The following is a 15,519-nucleotide window of genomic DNA, read 5'->3' on the forward strand; positions in this document are numbered from 1 at the left end:
AAAAAAAGGGATCTTTTGGAAGACCTACCTTTTTGCCAAATTTGGTGTAGTTCTGTTCCGCAGTTTGGGCTGTAGCTTTGTCTAAAGTTCCTATGGAAATGAACATGGGGGAAACGCGTTTCGGGACCCGCCTTTTTTCTTCTCCCCCGCTTAATAAATCACCCCGAAATTATCAAGACATGAGCTGACCGGAGCGGGCCATCTTTTTTTAACATTTAAGATTCGTCAAACTCGGCCAAAGTTATTGGCAAAACAAAAAAACATTTTCTATGGAAAATAGGTTCTTACTATTACTACCTACTGGCGACCGCCAGTAGGTTTTTTATGGTTACATATATATATATGTATGCTTTGTGTATATATATATATATATCAAAACAAATCCCTTTCAGGCATAGAGTGACGCATAAATTATGCAAAAAAGAAGGAGAGAACTCTGGGTAGGTCTCAGTTTAGGTGGAAAGCAGCTCCTGTTAGAGCACTCTCAACACCAGCGACACTCTAGATCTGCTCACCTCAAATGTCTGTTTTTCTATCAAAGTTTTTAAGCATAGGATTAGACAGTGCTATCCATGCCGAGATAGAAAATGACAAAGTCTTTCGCCATTTAAACAGCAAAGTCTTTAAGCATAGGACTAGTACAGTGCAGTCCTTGCCGAGCTGTCAAATAACAAAAGCCATTTATCACTCCAGGCACAATATTACAGCTTTGAATTGGTAAAATACCAACTCAAGCCAACCTGAAATGAATAAAAGCAACCCCTGACACAGTGTTTCGCTCTAATTAGAGCTCTTCAGAGAGGTATAGCTTTGTCCAGACACAAGGGAGCACCCAGTATTAAGTCAAAACAAATCCCTTTCAGGCATAGAGTGACGCATAAATTATGCAAAAAAGAAGGAGAGAACTCTGGGTAGGTCTCAGTTTAGGTGGAAAGCAGCTCCTGTTAGAGCACTCTCAACACCAGCGACACTCTAGATCTGCTCACCTCAAATGTCAAATATTGTGCCTGGAGTGATAAATGGCTTTTGTTATTTGACAGCTCGGCAAGGACTGCACTGTACTAGTCCTATGCTTAAAGACTTTGCTGTTTAAATGGCGAAAGACTTTGTCATTTTCTATCTCGGCATGGATAGCACTGTCTAATCCTATGCTTAAAAACTTTGATAGAAAAACAGACATTTGAGGTGAGCAGATCTAGAGTGTCGCTGGTGTTGAGAGTGCTCTAACAGGAGCTGCTTTCCACCTAAACTGAGACCTACCCAGAGTTCTCTCCTTCTTTTTTGCATAATTTATGCGTCACTCTATGCCTGAAAGGGATTTGTTTTGACTTAATACTGGGTGCTCCCTTGTGTCTGGACAAAGCTATACCTCTCTGAAGAGCTCTAATTAGAGCGAAACACTGTGTCAGGGGTTGCTTTTATTCATTTCAGGTTGGCTTGAGTTGGTATTTTACCAATTCAAATCTGTAATATTGTGCCTGGAGTGATAAATGGCTTTTGTTATTTGACAGCTCGGCAAGGACTGCACTGTACTAGTCCTATGCTTAAAGACTTTGATGTTTAAATGGCGAAAGACTTTGTCATTTTCTATCTCGGCATGGATAGCACTGTCTAATCCTATGCTTAAAAACTTTGATAGAAAAACAGACATTTGAGGTGAGCAGATCTAGAGTGTCGCTGGTGTTGAGAGTGCTCTAACAGGAGCTGCTTTCCACCTAAACTGAGACCTACCCAGAGTTCTCTCCTTCTTTTTTGCATAATTTATGCGTCACTCTATGCCTGAAAGGGATTTGTTTTGACTTAATACTGGGTGCTCCCTTGTGTCTGGACAAAGCTATACCTCTCTGAAGAGCTCTAATTAGAGCGAAACACTGTGTCAGGGGTTGCTTTTATTCATTTCAGGTTGGCTTGAGTTGGTATTTTACCAATTCAAAGCTGTAATATTGTGCCTGGAGTGATAAATGGCTTTTGTTATTTGACAGCTCGGCAAGGACTGCACTGTACTAGTCCTATGCTTAAAGACTTTGTCATTTTCTATCTCGGCATGGATAGCACTGTCTAATCCTATGCTTAAAAACTTTGATAGAAAAACAGACATTTGAGGTGAGCAGATCTAGAGTGTCGCTGGTGTTGAGAGTGCTCTAACAGGAGCTGCTTTCCACCTAAACTGAGACCTACCCAGAGTTCTCTCCTTCTTTTTTGCATAATTTATGCGTCACTCTATGCCTGAAAGGGATTTGTTTTGACTTAATACTGGGTGCTCCCTTGTGTCTGGACAAAGCTATACCTCTCTGAAGAGCTCTAATTAGAGCGAAACACTGTGTCAGGGGTTGCTTTTATTCATTTCAGGTTGGCTTGAGTTGGTATTTTACCAATTCAAAGCTGTAATATTGTGCCTGGAGTGATAAATGGCTTTTGTTATTTGACAGCTCGGCAAGGACTGCACTGTACTAGTCCTATGCTTAAAGACTTTGCTGTTTAAATGGCGAAAGACTTTGTCATTTTCTATCTCGGCATGGATAGCACTGTCTAATCCTATGCTTAAAAACTTTGATAGAAAAACAGACATTTGAGGTGAGCAGATCTAGAGTGTCGCTGGTGTTGAGAGTGCTCTAACAGGAGCTGCTTTCCACCTAAACTGAGACCTACCCAGAGTTCTCTCCTTCTTTTTTGCATAATTTATGCGTCACTCTATGCCTGAAAGGGATTTGTTTTGACTTAATACTGGGTGCTCCCTTGTGTCTGGACAAAGCTATACCTCTCTGAAGAGCTCTAATTAGAGCGAAACACTGTGTCAGGGGTTGCTTTTATTCATTTCAGGTTGGCTTGAGTTGGTATTTTACCAATTCAAAGCTGTAATATTGTGCCTGGAGTGATAAATGGCTTTTGTTATTTGACAGCTCGGCAAGGACTGCACTGTACTAGTCCTATGCTTAAAGACTTTGCTGTTTAAATGGCGAAAGACTTTGTCATTTTCTATCTCGGCATGGATAGCACTGTCTAATCCTATGCTTAAAAACTTTGATAGAAAAACAGACATTTGAGGTGAGCAGATCTAGAGTGTCGCTGGTGTTGAGAGTGCTCTAACAGGAGCTGCTTTCCACCTAAACTGAGACCTACCCAGAGTTCTCTCCTTCTTTTTTGCATATATATATATATATATATATATAGACGCTCCACTTGCACCTGCCTGTCGCACTCCTTGGCTGGTGCCTGCTCGCCGGGGGTGCGCCCGACCTCAATATCAGCTCCAACAAACCCTCACCGTCGATTACGGAAATCAGGTAGCAGCACTCGGGGGTAAATACACGATTAAGTTTTATTTTTCCACAACGCGCTTCCGGCACTCGGCCTTCGTCAGTGTTCAAAACAACGGAGTGCCGCAAAGCCACAATGCATTTTAAATCATCACGTGGTGCTGATACATAACACAAAGATAGGACCATTAGAAGTGAACCCGGTCACCATCTTAGAAAGGTTAGAGGATATGGCATGTTGCAATCCGCTCTGTAAATCAAGCAGAGTACAACTGTACATACACAAATAAATTAATGGCAATACATATTCTAGATCAGAATTGATCAATCAAAAAATGACCATTACCATAATGCCCGCAAATGGGCCATGTGCATTTGATACAAATTAATATTCCCCCTCATATACCACGTTATCTCGCCCTGAATGGGCCAAAACAGATTCTAATGCAGATTAGATTACGTGACAATACTAATTACCAAGGGCATTATATTACAAAAAGGAAAAAAGAGAAGAAAAGCTAATCGAAGCAATTTCAAACAGAATAAGCAATATTTACAATATATACACCTGATCAGTAAAGTCCTAATTGAATTTCATCAGATCAAATGGACTGCCAAGTCCTCATGTACGTTCAATCCTTCTGGCATTTTACTTTGTAGGTCAATTATGTAACGCGACTCCAGTCGCCTTAATTTATGTAACCTGTCACCTCCTCTTGTGTGGGCCGGTACGGAATCCAGACAAAAATACGTTAACAGATCCCTGTTACGTTTGTGTTCCTTATCAAAATGTCTGGCTACAGGGTAGTTCATGTCTGCATTTTGAATTGCCCTTTGATGCTCTAAAATCCTCAGTTTAACAGGATTTGTTGTGCTGCCAACATACCTTCTGCCACAAGGACATGTTAGACAGTACACAACGTAAGGTGTAGAGCATGTGAGGAACTTTCCTATTTTTTTAGGTTGTTTAACCCCAGGTACATTGTACTGTGTAGTGCGCCTACTGCCTTTGCAAGCCTTGCATTTCCCGCAAGGGTAAAAGCCTTTCAGAGGTTCGGACTTGGATCTAGACGTGGTACCGTCATGATGACTATGCACTAAGTAGTCTTTAAGTGCTCGTGCCTTCCTAAAGGTGACTAGAGGGTAAGATGGTAAATCCTGCTTAATGACAGTGTCAGTAAGCAAGATGTTCCAATGCTTACGCATAATGCGTTTCAGTTCAGAAGCATTACGGGAAAACGTTGTAATCATTCTAAATGTCCCTCCAACAGACTTGTTGTTATCAGCATTCTCTGTTTTATCTTTTTTAAGTAGTTCACTCCTGTCCAAGTCACAAACTTTCTTCATTGCCTGTTTGAGTACTCCCTCTTTGTAACCTCTGGTTCTGAATCTCTGGATGCTACTGTTGGCTGCCTTGCGGAAATCCTGTTCCTTCGTGTTGTTCCTCTTAATCCTTAATAGTTCCCCATAGGGTATACTATTCACTAGGCTTGTCGGGTGACTACTGGTCGCAAACAAGGTCGAGTTACCAGCAGTCTCCTTACGGAAAAGCTTCGTGTGTAGCCTGCCATCATCTACAAAGACTGTCAAGTCTAAATAGTTGACCTCCATTTGGCTGAATGTCCCTGTGAACTGCAAGTTGTTATTATTCATGTTGAGTACCGCAACATATTCTTTTGCTAGATCGACCGACCCCTCTATAATAATAAAAAGGTCGTCAATGTAGCGGTGCCAACATTTGACAAGTTCATTCCACTTTTTATTTGCTGGGGACCAGGCCACCTGCTCCTCCCACCACCCCACGAATAAATTCGCGAAGCTGGGGGCGGAGCAGGTACCCATCGCCACGCCCGTAAGCTGTTTATATAGATCCTGGCCAAATAAAAAGATGTTATTATTCAGACAGAATCCTAGGAAGTCGAGCAACATTTTGTTGTGTTCGAAGTATTTTACCGGTCTTGTTTCCAGAAACCAGGAGATAGCCAAAAGTCCCTCCTCATGCCCAATGCACGTATACAAACTGGTGATGTCTATCACCAGCATAGTGTAACCATCACTCCAAACCACATCTTCAATTATGTTTAAAAAATGCTTAGTATCCTTCAGATAGGATTTCAAACCAGTAACATGCGGAGAAAGAAAAGAATCAACATACATTGATAAATGTTCAGTGAGGCTGCCCTGTGAGGCCACAATCGGCCTACCAGGAGGATTCAGTAAGTCCTTGTGTATTTTAGGTAAATGGTAAAACGTGGGGGTAACCAGATTAGGGCATCTCAAAAATAAGTTCTCATCACAGCTCAACATACCACTATTATACCACCTCAAGATCATATCGTGATATTCCTTAATACTGTTGTTATATACAGATGTATTGACTTTAGTGTATGTGCTGGAATCATGTAACTGGCGTAAAGCCTCCTGTTCATATTGTGTCCTGGTGAGCAAAACAATATTTCCCCCCTTGTCTGAGGGTTTGCACACCAACGACGAGTCCTCACACAACTTTTTGAGTGCCAAATGCTGTTTATTCGTAAAGTTTTGTTGATCATATTTAAATACGAAATGTGCAAACCCTCAGACAAGGGGGGAAATATTGTTTTGCTCACCAGGACACAATATGAACAGGAGGCTTTACGCCAGTTACATGATTCCAGCACATACACTAAAGTCAATACATCTGTATATAACAACAGTATTAAGGAATATCACGATATGATCTTGAGGTGGTATAATAGTGGTATGTTGAGCTGTGATGAGAACTTATTTTTGAGATGCCCTAATCCGGTTACCCCCACGTTTTACCATTTACCTAAAATACACAAGGACTTACTGAATCCTCCTGGTAGGCCGATTGTGGCCTCACAGGGCAGCCTCACTGAACATTTATCAATGTATGTTGATTCTTTTCTTTCTCCGCATGTTACTGGTTTGAAATCCTATCTGAAGGATACTAAGCATTTTTTAAACATAATTGAAGATGTGGTTTGGAGTGATGGTTACACTATGCTGGTGATAAACATCACCAGTTTGTATACGTGCATTGGGCATGAGGAGGGACTTTTGGCTATCTCCTGGTTTCTGGAAACAAGACCGGTAAAATACTTCGAACACAACAAAATGTTGCTCGACTTCCTAGGATTCTGTCTGAATAATAACATCTTTTTATTTGGCCAGGATCTATATAAACAGCTTACGGGCGTGGCGATGGGTACCTGCTCCGCCCCCAGCTTCGCGAATTTATTCGTGGGGTGGTGGGAGGAGCAGGTGGCCTGGTCCCCAGCAAATAAAAAGTGGAATGAACTTGTCAAATGTTGGCACCGCTACATTGACGACCTTTTTATTATTATAGAGGGGTCGGTCGATCTAGCAAAAGAATATGTTGCGGTACTCAACATGAATAATAACAACTTGCAGTTCACAGGGACATTCAGCCAAATGGAGGTCAACTATTTAGACTTGACAGTCTTTGTAGATGATGGCAGGCTACACACGAAGCTTTTCCGTAAGGAGACTGCTGGTAACTCGACCTTGTTTGCGACCAGTAGTCACCCGACAAGCCTAGTGAATAGTATACCCTATGGGGAACTATTAAGGATTAAGAGGAACAACACGAAGGAACAGGATTTCCGCAAGGCAGCCAACAGTAGCATCCAGAGATTCAGAACCAGAGGTTACAAAGAGGGAGTACTCAAACAGGCAATGAAGAAAGTTTGCGACTTGGACAGGAGCGAACTACTTAAAAAAGATAAAACAGAGAATGCTGATAACAACAAGTCTGTTGGAGGGACATTTAGAATGATTACAACGTTTTCCCGTAATGCTTCTGAACTGAAACGCATTATGCGTAAGCATTGGAACATCTTGCTTACTGACACTGTCATTAAGCAGGATTTACCATCTTACCCTCTAGTCACCTTTAGGAAGGCACGAGCACTTAAAGACTACTTAGTGCATAGTCATCATGACGGTACCACATCTAGATCCAAGTCCGAACCTCTGAAAGGCTTTTACCCTTGCGGGAAATGCAAGGCTTGCAAAGGCAGTAGGCGCACTACACAGTACAATGTACCTGGGGTTAAACAACCTAAAAAAATAGGAAAGTTCCTCACATGCTCTACACCTTACGTTGTGTACTGTCTAACATGTCCTTGTGGCAGAAGGTATGTTGGCAGCACAACAAATCCTGTTAAACTGAGGATTTTAGAGCATCAAAGGGCAATTCAAAATGCAGACGTGAACTACCCTGTAGCCAGACATTTTGATAAGGAACACAAACGTAACAGGGATCTGTTAACGTATTTTTGTCTGGATTCCGTACCGGCCCACACAAGAGGAGGTGACAGGTTACATAAATTAAGGCGACTGGAGTCGCGTTACATAATTGACCTACAAAGTAAAATGCCAGAAGGATTGAACGTACATGAGGACTTGGCAGTCCATTTGATCTGATGAAATTCAATTAGGACTTTACTGATCAGGTGTATATATTGTAAATATTGCTTATTCTGTTTGAAATTGCTTCGATTAGCTTTTCTTCTCTTTTTTCCTTTTTGTAATATAATGCCCTTGGTAATTAGTATTGTCACGTAATCTAATCTGCATTAGAATCTGTTTTGGCCCATTCAGGGCGAGATAACGTGGTATATAAGGGGAATATTAATTTGTATCAAATGCACATGGCCCATTTGCGGGCATTATGGTAATGGTCATTTTTTGATTGATCAATTCTGATCTAGAATATGTATTGCCATTAATTTATTTGTGTATGTACAGTTGTACTCTGCTTGATTTACAGAGCGGATTGCAACATGCCATATCCTCTAACCTTTCTAAGATGGTGACCGGGTTCACTTCTAATGGTCCTATCTTTGTGTTATGTATCAGCACCACGTGATGATTTAAAATGCATTGTGGCTTTGCGGCACTCCGTTGTTTTGAACACTGACGAAGGCCGAGTGCCGGAAGCGCGTTGTGGAAAAATAAAACTTAATCGTGTATTTACCCCCGAGTGCTGCTACCTGATTTCCGTAATCGACGGTGAGGGTTTGTTGGAGCTGATATATATATATATATATATATATATATATATATATATATATATATATATATATTAGGTACCAGAAAGCTCGGCAAAGAAATTAAAGGTTACACCCACTGGAGGGTAATTAAGAACATTTAAATTGAGCAAACCTGGTGCTGTCAGTGTAACCACAGCGCGATGTTTTCAGCCGTGCTCCTTCTCTGACGAAGGCCCAAGGTGGGCTGAAATGCATTAGGAAGAAAATAGGAGCGTTTTAAATTAAACTGCAAAAACGAACCACGAAGTGTGCGGCTCAATTCTTTCTGTGGAAGGGTGAAGGTGATATATTTATATATATATATATGTTGTAAGGATCCACAGGAGACAGGATGGCTGTTCTAGATAAAGGCTTTATTTTGCAAGCTACAGCGTAGAAGAAAACCCGACTAACAGCGTCAGGACACAAACTGCCTCTAACGGCTTCCAGAGAACTCTCGAGCCCTGGCATCAGAAAGGCAGACACGAGCCCAGCACGAGCCACAGACTCGAGCGTAAGAGATGCGTAAGATGAATATAACAATATATATATACAAAGCACAAGGTTGCCCAAAATGAGGAGCCATGCACGCCAGGACACACACCACTCCACAGGCGGCAGTATGGTTGTCAGGCATCATGCGTTTCATGCAGCCATACGGTTTTCGAGCAGAACGCTCTTGATCACTGGCAATTGTAGAGGCAGGAAGCGAGATGGAAGAACTGCTATTTATTAAACAATGTGAAGTCCCGCCCCAGTGGGCGCTGCAGGCATGCTGGTTATTGTAGTCCATAATCCTGCCGCAATAGGACTAAAAGTTCTCTCCCCTAGTGGCTTGCCTCCTGCCACTCCATCAATAAAAATTTCTGTAAGGTGAACAGCAGTGTATGCCCGGCTTCCCACTGTCAATACCTCTGCGGGTGAGGCTCCTCGCGCCCAAGGAGCGCTGGTGATTACCCGTGCTCCGGGTCCGCCTTGCAGCGTCGGGGCTCCTTGCGGCCGGACTAGCCGCTGTAAGTTGCACAGCACAAGGTTGCCCAAAATGAGGAGCCGCGCACGTCAGGACACACACCACTCCGCAGGCGGCAGTATGGTTGTCAGGGATCACGCGTTTCATGCAGCCATACGCGTTTCGAGCAGAACGCTCTTGTTCAATGGCAATTGAAGAGGCAGGAAGCCAGATGGAAGAACTGCTATTTATTAAACAATGTGAAGTCCTGCTCCAGTGGGCGCTGCAGACATGCTGGTTATTGTAGTCCATAATCCTGCCGCAATTGGACTAAAAGTTCTCTCCCCAAGTGGCTTGCCTCCTGCCACTCCATCAATAAAAATCCCTGTAGGGTGAACAGCAGTGTATGCCCGGCTTCCCACTGCCAATACCTCTGCGGGTGAGGCTCCTCACGCCCAAGGAGCGCTGGTGATTACCCGTGCTCCGGATCCGCCTTGTAGCATCGGGTCTACTCGCGGCCGGACTAGCCGCTGTAAATTGCAAAGCATAAGGTTGCCCAAAATGAGGAGCCACGCACGCCAGGACACACACCACTCCACAGGCGGCAGTATGGTTGTCAGGCATCACGCGTTTCATGCAGCCATACGCGTTTCAAGCAGCACGCTCTTGATCACTGGCAATTGAAGAGGCAGGAAGTGAGATGGAAGTACTGCTATTTATTCAACAATGTGAAGTCCCGCCCCAGTGGGCGCTGCAGGCATGCTGGTTATTGTAGTCCATAATCCTGCCGCAATTGGACTAAAAGTTCTCTCCCCAAGTGGCTTGCCTCCTGCCACTCCATCAATAAAAATCCCTGTAGGGTGAACAGCAGTGTATGCCCGGCTTCCCACTGCCAATACCTCTGCGGGTGAGGCTCCTCACGCCCAAGGAGCGCTGGTGATTACCCGTGCTCCGGATCCGCCTTGCAGCATCGGGGCTCCTCGCGCCCGGACTAGCCGCTGTAAGTTGCAAAGCACAAGGTTGCCTAAAATGAGGAGCCGCGCACGTCAGGGCACACACCACTCCGCAGGCGGCAGGATAGTTTTCAGGCATCACGCGTTTCATGCAGCTATATATATATATATTTATATATATAAAAAGAGAGCAAGAGATAAGTATATATGTCTGTCTGTGGAAATATACCCAAAAGTCAGCACACTGGTACAGGGTCACCCGATGGTCCACGGGTTCCAAAGACTAACAAAAAGAGGTCGGCACTGGAATTGAAATAAAATAACAAGTTTATTACTCACTCTTGAGTGGGACCATGTCCACACAACACTCTCAAGTGTTGCAGGAGGAAGTACCCTGAACTCACAGACTATCGTCTTTATATACTCTTTTTCTGCAATGTAAGCATGTGGACAGAAATAAGTTTACAAATAGCTATCAGCAAACAAGGGCAGACGGATAACCACTTGGTCAGCAAATAGGGAGGGAGAGCAGGAATGCTTAAGGAATCAGTAAACAGTCAACAGATAACATCTAAGACCAGGTACCCTGGCAGCCACAAACCCCCAGCACGTACATTGCTTAGCCATGTCAGGAGGTCAACTAAAATAGATGACACAAGCAGAGTGAAAAGGCAAACATCTATTTATCAACGTAAACCCGAAAAGATAACGGCTGCCATGGTGAATGGGTATTGAGAAAAATGTGTTCTTTAAGTCGATCACCGAAAATGTAGTGGCAGTGGGAGGGAACATAGTAAGAAGGGTTGTGATATCAGAAACTACCGGATATTGGGGCACTACAATTTTATTAACCTCTCGCAAATCAATAATGAATCTGTAAACTTTACTATCACAGTCTTTTTTTCAAACGAGGAAGGATAGGGCTGTTGCAAATATTATAGGGGACTTCTTCCACTTCCCCCACTGTGATCCAATCCTGAACAATGTGTGCTAATGCTTCTTCACCTTCTCTGGATATTTTGTATTGTGGCAAACGAGGCAGTGCGACATCTTCCCTTACTTGAATATGCACAGGTGGAATAACCATTTGACCCACGTCAGTATCTGATGTGGGCCACAGAGTACAAGGTAGGGATGCCAGAGCGGCATCCTCATTAATAAGACAGGACCTCTCAACCATTGGATAATTGTAATTCAAAATAATATGCACACCTTCCGGAGAACAACTTATTGTAGCACGAAAATATTTAAGCATATCGATACCCACAATGTTGTCCGGCATGTTAGGGGAAAGCGAAAATGGGCATACTTGTCAGACGAAGTCTTCCTCGGGGTCTGTCGTGAAGTAATAAGGACCCACCTCTCGATACCTCCAATTCCGAATGTAATAATTACACAGAATCTTGGAGTGATCAAGCGGGGGGGAAAAGGGAATTAGGAAGGGAACAGCGGGGAAGGAGATCTGAAAAGGAAAAGTTAAATAACAAGTACTTTCAAGCCTAATACCAGACTATGAACCTTTAAATCCAAACTGAGAGTTTTCCTAACTCAAGCCTTAACAACGAAAAGGATTCCAAAATCCCTGCAATTAACAGAGACTAACTGCATTCTGGACAATTGCCCCTAGTTTAAAATCACTAGTTCAAGCCTTTTCCTTATTGTTGTAAATAGCGACAGAAATTCCACTTCAATGAAATAAAACACCTCTCTAGTAAATAGACTTCTTTACCATAGGTAGTACTGACAATTTGCTGAGTTTCCTACTCAAAACACAACCAAAGCAAAGTATTCACACATTCACATGAGAAATCACTTGTTGAAGGTTTTTATAAAGAATTGCGCCAAAATGATCCATGAATAAGCAATACAGTAGCGCGCTGAAATAATCAAAGAATAAACAGTGCCAAAATCTTTACACAGTCTCAGATGGGGAACTTGTATTGCGCAAAGATAATAAACAAAGTGAATCAGAAACTTGTGACATCAAGTATTCAAATTAGGGCTAGGTTAATTACTTCCTTTTAATAATAACCTTAATAAAAGGTATTCTTTCTAATAAGCCTCAAGTTCTCTCCCCTACCTGTAGAGTACGACCTACTCTACTTTTAATGGAGATCAGGCAAGCTTCTGTAGTCCCTCGGCGTTCTCTTCTGCTCTGAATAACGATCACCGAAGAAACTGCATGCTGCCACGCCCCCTGGAACCTTCTTTGAAAGCCTCCGGTAGAATCCTCTCCTGGAAAACCAAAAGATCAGCAAAGCAGCGGAGAAACAAGAACCCCCTGCTTCCTCTTTGAAACGCTGGGAATAGTGAGCACGGAAGCTTGGGCGCGGTCGCGTAAGATAACGTGACAACGCCCAAGCGAGAGCTCACGCATGCGACCTGTCTGCGAAAGCTCACGCATTACGCGGACGCTTTCAGGGTGCAAAACCTCACGCATTAGGCGGAGAGAGAGAAAATACAGGTTTGACACACAGGAACACTTAAGTATAGTTCTACAATGGGGCTAACATTGTGTTGCAGCAGTTCTAGCACACATCAGCCACCAACGTCTTCCCAATGTCGCCTGATGCATTTTGCCACACAAGGGCACCGCACATGACGCTGCACGCACACTACTGAAGAGTGGGGCGGGCCCTAGACCGCAAGCCACCCTAGCCCTGACAATACTGCAGTGAATTTGTCAAGTCTGAATTCAAGTGGCTGTGATAGCAGGCTAGGTATAGGTGTTCCATCGAATCCTATCAATGTTATCATTGTGCCGGACAGGGGAGCCCTAGGAACCAATCTTTTAGACAGAGCACTACGGGTAGCCCTTGTATCAACCAGAAACTGATCAGTAGATCCCAAGACGTTTTTTATTTATTTTTTATTTATTTAACTTGTAACGCGCAACAGCTACCCGCAGTGGGTTTCCCGGCGCTAGGGATAGACTCAAGAGGAAAGAAGTATCAGGTAATATCGAGCAGACCAGGACAACGGGCAGATCACTCAAAAAGCAAGGTCTTAAGTCTCTTCCGGAACGGCAGCAAGTTATTCTCCAATTTTAGAGCAACTGGTAAAGCGTTCCAGAGCTTGGGCCCTAGATGAGCGAAAGACCGCCCGTCCATTCTGGCAAGTTTGAATCTTGGGATAACAAAGTCTCCATTCCCAGAAGATCTAAGGGTTCGATGAGTCCTGTATGGTTGAACTAAGTTCTGTAGGTATTTAGGGGCTGTGCCCTGCCTAATCTTGAACAGATAACATAAGGCTTTACATTTAATCTGGCTTGAGATTTTAAGCCAGTGTAAATCACGCAGAGCAGAAGATGCTGAAGTTCTCCTAGGAACCTTCCGAAGCAGGCGGGCAGCCGCATTGTGGACTACCTGAAGAATCTTAATGGTTGCAGCATCAGCTCCCAAATAGAGAACATTACCGTAGTGCAGGCGGGAGACAACCAACGCCTGGACAACAGTTCTCTGAGTGGATTGGGGCAGCATCCATAACATTTTCTGGAGCCATTTTAAGATGGAAAAGCAGATCGCTGCAACCTTTGTAGCCTGCTGCCTCATAGATAACTTGTCGTCAACAAGGAAACCAAGGTTGCGAACCACTGTGGCTGGTTGTGGAAGTGGTCCCATATCACTAGGCCAATGTTGGGGGCCCCATAAATTTTTATTCTTTCCCAATATCACCACCTCTGTCTTCTCCCCGTTTAATTTCAGACAGTTCTTCTGCATCCACTCGGCCACGCGTACCAGGCCGAGCTTTAGAGCAGAGGGGCTGTTCTCATCTCTGCCTGACAGAGAGAAGACCCCTGGGGAACACTATAAGCCAATGAGCAGATTGTAGATGTAGCTTTGGCCAAGAAAACCTGGAAAGTACGCCCACTAAGAAAGGAGGCAATCCAGGCTAAAGCCGGGCCTGCCACTCCCAGGGAGCGGAGAGATCTCAAAAGGATGGAATGGGACACGGTATCGAACGCGGCACTCAAATCCAGCAGGATGAGTGCCGATGTTTCACCTTGATCGATACCGTGTCGTAGACTCTCCGTAACTGCGAGAAGTGCTGTCTCTGTGGAGTAGTGAGCTCGGAAGCCGGACTGGGATGAGTGTAAAAAACCAGAACTCTCCACTAGATGGTTCAGTTGAGTGTTGACGTGCCTTTCCAGGATTTTCGAAAAGATGGGCAACAGGGATATCGGCCTGAAATTAGAAGGATTAGAAACATCCGCACCAGCCTTTTTTAGAAGGGGCACCAGCATTGCATATTTCCATGCCTGGGGTACATGAGATTCCTTTAAAGAGGCATTTAACAATTTTGTAAATACCTGATATAAGTTAGGATCTAACGTCTTCAGGATTTTGGCAGGTAAAGGATCGCGGGGAGACCCTGATTTCACACTATTCAAGCATGAAAGGAAGGAGGCATCATCAAACAGTTGCCATTCCGTGAGCTTCACTGAGGTGACGGGAATTTCAGACAACAACGAAAATCCAGTCTGGGATTTCTCTGACGAAGGAGTAGAACTCAGTGAATCCTAGATGCGCTCAACCTTTGAAATAAAAAACTCCACCAGCAACTGACATTGAGCCTCATCCAAGGAAGGGGGAATTGGAGTAGTATCAGCTCCTGTTCATTTCCTGACAACGGAAAACAGAACTCGGGACAATTTTGCGCTTGCGTTACCGTATTCGTGGTACAGGCAGCTCTCGCACGTTTGCACTGCTTATGGTAACCTCTAAGGGCTTCCTAATAGGCCACTTTCCATGAGACGGAGTAATTACGCCTCCATCTCCTTTCAAGTGCCTTGCAGTTGGCCCGAAGAAGCTTCAACTCCTCTGAGAACCAAGGTACAGGCTGACGATGTGACATGGAACACTTTGATGTCAAAGGGAGCATGGTGTCCACTGCATTGCTCAACCATTTACATACCACCTCATTTAGCTCTGATATGGGCAGATTGGCCTCTGGAAGAGACCCTAAAAGATGCCGATTAAACTTAATGGCATCAAGTCTACCCCAGCGACGTATCTGCTCGTCTTTGCCCTTACTGCTCCTGGCCTTGATCTTGTTAGGTGGCAAAGAAAAAAAGACAGCATAATGATCAGACCAGTCCAGAGGGCGAGCTTCCTGTGAGCAATCATATTGAAGATTTGAAAGAATTGGATCCAACAGATGACCCGCGGAGTGAGTAGGTCCGGAATTACACAGTAAAAGATCAAAGACTTCAAGGTCAGATAGAAGGTGTTGACTTATAGTGCAGGACGAGTCTTCAAGATGAAGATTCAAATCTCCAAGAATAGTGAAATTAGCCACCC

The sequence above is a fragment of the Lissotriton helveticus genome, chromosome 1_2 (genome assembly GCF_964261635.1).
Source record: "Lissotriton helveticus chromosome 1_2, aLisHel1.1, whole genome shotgun sequence".
Taxonomy (NCBI): Eukaryota; Metazoa; Chordata; class Amphibia; order Caudata; family Salamandridae; genus Lissotriton; species Lissotriton helveticus.